Here is a 5,383-nt window from a genome sequence, read left to right as displayed (position 1 = left end):
ATGTATTCTTTAAAAAAAAAGTACTATGGCCCATGAAATTGTAAATCAAATGGAAGTTGAAACCCAACTTTGTCATATAACAGCATGTCTTTTGTTGCCATAAAACTGTTGACTGAAGGACTCTTTGACTGTTGCTATCTGTCAGTGTTTCTAAGTTTCTCATTTGATATTTTGTTTAGTTTGCTTGTTCTTCCTAGTTTAATCTTTTGTTTTTCTAGTTCTTAGTGTCTTGGTTATTTAATCTCTTCCCTTTTGTGCTCTGGTTGTCTTGCTGTCATCTCTGTTCTTGCCAGCCCGTCATGTCTTTCACCCATGCCTGTTTCTTTCCCGAGTGTCAAGCCTGTGCGTCTTGGTTTGCGTCTCCATGTGTTTCCTGTTTTATTTTGACAGGCTCTCATCCTCTGTTCAGTTTTGCTTCCTACTGTCCTGTTAGTTTGATTATTTCCAGCTGTGTTCCCTGTTTTCCTCTGCTTATTGTCGTGTCATTGACGTTGCTCTGTTGTCTTGTTCCCCTTGTTTCCATCGCTACTCCTTGTTCGTAGCTTGTTGTTTCCAGATCTTTGTTTCTAGTTGAAGAGTTTTGTGTTTAGCTATGGTTTCTACCTTTACAGCAATAAAAGTCCCTCCTTTTGTTCAACCCTTTGTGTTCAGAGTCCTTCATTTGGGTCCAGCCTTTGCCTGCCAAACAGCCAACCCTGACACTATCAGCATTGTAACAACAACCAGCTTTTTAATAATGTATGTCTTTAAAGCTAAGAAAAAAATGAAACATCACTCTTATTATTTTTTAAAATAAAGACAAAAGATAACCTTGAAATAACACTTTAAGACTAAACACGTGCATCATGACTCTATGACCTAAACGCATTTAGCTTTGAAAGCAACACAAAACTCCCACCTCTATCACACTGAGAGCACCCTTCCTGGTGAACACACCATCTGCGGACATTGCAGGGCAGCAGTCATGTGCACGATGATGAACGTGATACAAGCTTTAGCTCTTTCTTGTTTCTGTAAGTTTGCTCTATTACTCTTTGAGATCATTAGCTAATCTATTACTGCATTTTTAACCTATAATAATTTAAACACATTTGCTTATTAGTAACTTTACACTAACAAGTTTAGCATCATGTTCCTTTGAAGCAATTAAACATCTCATTGTTTCCACTGTTTCAGGCTGGATTTCTGTCTCAGGTTCTGAGTTTCAGACCTCAGAGGTGCAGGCAGGTGAAAATGTCACTCTGCAGTGCACCAAGTTTTCCAAAAGTTTCTTTATGACTTTCTGGTTCAGACTGGTCAGCAGAAACACAGTCAGCTCTATCGCTGTTATGTTAAAATCTACAAGAGTTATATACGATGCTGAATTTCAAAATGGAAAATTTGAAATGACACAAACAACCTCTGATGTCTTCCTCAAAATCAAAGAAGTGGATGTGTCTGACTCTGGGCTGTATTTCTGTGAATTTCTCTCAGAAGGACGTCTCAATGTAACCGTCATGCAATTAAAGGTTGAAGGTAAGATTATTGTAAAGTCTTTGCCTCCTCATTCTTTGGTTATTGCTTTCTGTTTATATTACATATGCAGTGTAATTGCTGTCAACACTCTGTATACAAAGATTATGGTGGTTATATATTAAGATTATTATAGAAATGAGGACTAATAAAGTCAAGGCTTTATTTTTGAATAGACACCGATGAGCCTCAGGATGACATGGACTGCATCTCTAAACGTAAGTTAACATTTCTTTTATTGTGCAGATGATTAGAAACATTTGAATGTAAGATAAATTTCAGCTGTGTCGCTTTTTACCTTTATTGTGTATTAGAGGCTCACGAAGTAGCAAAGCTGACGAGTGTCACCCTGGGTGTTCTGTCTGTTTTCCTCTTAATGCTCATCACTGGTCTGGCTGCTCAAAACATGAAATTTCAAAAGGGTACTTTTTAACAGCTACAAAATCTCTCTTATAGTCTTTACTTTTTATTGATCTTCATAAGTGTGTAATTGGTTTATGAACTAGAGTAATACTATGTTGTTTTTTCGGGGCTCAGCAAATAAAGAAGAACAGAATCTGGACCAGAGCACGGAGAGTAATACTTTTATGCTCTGATTTGCAATGTGATTGTACTAGTGATGTGTTGGTCGCGAACGTAATGGCTCTTAGAGCCGACTCTTTGAAGTGAACAACGCAAGCCGACTCCTTATTGGGATCCGTGGGGTTTTTTTTTTTCTTTCTCTCGCTGTCTCTCTCGCACTTTTTTTCCGCTTCACTCCACACTCGAGCCTTGTGCTTTGCGCTGGGAAGAGGGGGGAGGGGCGGTAGTTACACTGGCAGTAGCACAGGAACAGAGCGGGAGGGAGAGAGAGGGAAAGAGAGAGAAAGAGAGCCAGAGACAACAGCGTCACATTAGAAAGGTATAGTAATCATCCACAACTCTTTTCAGTTGTGGATGATAAAGGATTCAGAAAGTTTATTCATGCAGGCCTATATGACAGAGAATGTGCATCTTCTTTTTGTTTTCATAATTTATATTTAATTGTGTTGTGGTTTGAAGTGTTTTGTGTTGTTTCACTTTAAATTTGTTTAAAAGGAGAAAGCTGAAAATTTAAATAGTTATAAGTTGAAATGTAAATAGTTGTTTTTTGTATTATATGACTTATTTATTACATTTTATGTGGAGTGAATAAATAAAATTATATTTATTGTGGTCCCTAGAGACAAAGCACGTACAAACTCCAAAACACGTAAAAACTCCAAAACACGTAAAAACTCTGAAGCACGTACAAAAGACAACAGAAGTGCTCCAGGATGCTAGGTGCAGTGTTGAGCTTTTGCTACCTAGTGGCTACACAAGCCAGGAAGTACCAACGACCGGATCTGGTGTGTGGTACACTACCATCATATATTTGAATATATGAGTGCTTGTGTATAAATACACAAACAAAACACATATGCTTTCAATTGTGTAATTTAAGTGATCTAGGTAGCTCTGTTTTGGAAGTTTAGTTAATGCTAAAAATGTGTTTTGGAGTTTGTACGTGCTTTTTGGAGTTTTTACGTGCTTTGTCTCTAGGGGCCACCGTATATATTTATATATAAACATATATGAATAAAACCAAGTTTTTTTTACATTAGTAATTCCTTTTATGCATAATTTAATATTGTTGTTAATAATAATTTAATTAAAGCAACAAAACAACCTGAAGAGGCGGTTGGGAGCCGAAAGAGTTGGCTCTTTTTAGTGAGCCGAGCCGAAAGTTCTCTAAAAAGAGCCGGAAATCCCATCACTAGATTGTACAGCATTACAGCCAATTACATTTTGTATACAGGAAGAAATAAGATTTTTGGTTTGTATGTTCCAATTAGTTGTTGACTAATTTTCTTCTTTCCTTTAGAAATGTAAGATAAAGAGTTAATTGTTATTGCTTATATTTAGCTATAATTATAATTAATATGTATATATTCATTATAATAAATGAACACTGAATGTGCTTTTCACAGAATAATGGATCTGATGAGGTGAACTATGCTGCAGTGACAGTTCGACCAAAACCAAAAAGAAGAGAGATCGAGACGAATGTGATCTATGCTTCCACCAGATAGAATCAACAGGCGACTTGAACTGAGTGATGATGTTAACATGATTTAGTGTGGAAAAGCAAAACTCTTGTTAAAAAAATAAAACTAACTTTGCTGTGACGAACCAATGCTAACTGAATTTTCGTATGTGTTTTCCTGTTAATTCTCAATTCTTACTTCGTAAATCAAAGTCTATTTAGCCAAACACGTGACATGATTTTTAATGAAATGGAAATCTGCAAAAACCTGAACGGAAACAGCTGATACTTGCTGACTATAAAAGTTTTTGAAAAATAAAAACTACATTCATGTGGCACATGGATATAACTGTGACTGGATACTGTATGTATTATCTTATGCTATTATATGTCTTGATCAACAGACAAAAAAACACAAAATTATACTTCCTCTTCCTGCAAAGACCTGTTTTTTATTACTGCTGACTACACATTCATATGAAACATTTCCTCTGGTTGAAACCTTGCTATCTATGCAGATAAAAATCAGCTGAGTTTTCTCAGCTTGTCCTTGTTCGTGGTGACTTAGCAAAAGTTCTGGCAGCTTCCGTTTTTGTTTACCAAAAATTAACCTAAAGATCAACAAATTGGTGATGGGTTCAGTTGACTTATTTTACTTATTGTATTACCAATCATAAAAAACTGAACACTGGCTATGAATATTCAAATCAGATTCATGGCTCTGACGGCCCAAAATATGCTGCAGCGACATTTCGACCAAAAGCAAAAAGAAGAGAGATCGAGACAGACACGATCTATGCTGCCACCAGACGGAAATGATGCTCTATCATATTAATGATATAGTGCAGCAACTCTTGATATAAAAATTCTAACCCTGCAGTGAAGAAACAATGCTACTGTAACTGTACATTTGTATGTGCTGTATTATTAATTCTCAACATTTCTCAACATTTCTGTTAATATAAATACATTTGTAAACATGCTGCAAAATAACATGATCTGATAAAAGTTTAACAACACAATTCTGAAGTGTTCATTAGTGGTCATTGCTTTCCAACAATCATTCATTATAAAGTGTTTCATCTTTATAACTACTTTACTCTCCTTAAGCTTCAGTAAGGTTTTGTCATGAATTACTCTCAAATGTATAAATTCTCCAGTGCTATTCAGGAATTGTTCATGCATCTTTTGGTTAGTTGAAACTAAACTGTTTGTTGCTTCTGCTTGTTTCAGACTGTATATCTGTGTCATTTCCATATGCTAGCAAAAGGTACAGCTGCTGTATTTCCCAGGGAGAGAAAAACATGTGAGATAATTTTACTCCGAGATGGTAAATGGCCTGGTTCTTATATAGCGCTTTTCTACTCTGAGAACTCCAGGAGTTTTGTACAACTTGCTTCATTCACATATTCATAAAAACATTTTTTTAAATAAGCTTCCTCCAGGTAAGTGCTTTCTATCTAACATTCATATACATTCATACATATACACACACAGAGCAACTCGGCCAAAGATATTTGGCAGAAGAGTAAGAAATTAAGTTATGTTTAAAGGTAAGGACGGCTTAGTGACACTGGATAATACATCATTCTTAAAATCAGGTATATCTTTACAGTATGTGAAGTTACGTCTTTTTCATATTGCAAAACATCCAAAAAAACAAACAGAGGTGTAGGCAGCTTGGAGATAGGCCTGTAGTTAGCCAATACAGTAGTGGTGGGTGGATCGATCCAAATATCGACTGTATCAATACCAAGTCGGTATCGGATTGATACTAGCCTGGTGAGACTGATTCTTTACCTTAAGTTCTATACTTGTTTGCATTGC

The 5,383-nt window shown here is 36.0% G+C and overlaps 1 long non-coding RNA gene across 1 annotated transcript; it reads left to right on the top strand.

Moving 5' to 3' along the window:
* Positions 1–923: 923 nt before the first annotated feature.
* LOC106098609 (uncharacterized) lies at positions 924–2,263 on the top strand. The gene is made up of 4 exons (XR_003219575.1): positions 924–1,013; positions 1,177–1,515; positions 1,689–1,730; positions 1,827–2,263. It is a non-coding gene; the product is annotated as an uncharacterized LOC106098609 (long non-coding RNA).
* The last annotated feature ends 3,120 nt before the right edge of the window (positions 2,264–5,383 follow it).

The sequence above is a fragment of the Oreochromis niloticus genome, linkage group LG3, assembly GCF_001858045.2.
Source record: "Oreochromis niloticus isolate F11D_XX linkage group LG3, O_niloticus_UMD_NMBU, whole genome shotgun sequence".
In the NCBI taxonomy this organism is placed as follows: Eukaryota; Metazoa; Chordata; class Actinopteri; order Cichliformes; family Cichlidae; genus Oreochromis; species Oreochromis niloticus.
This window is presented reverse-complemented; position numbering and strand designations above follow the sequence as displayed.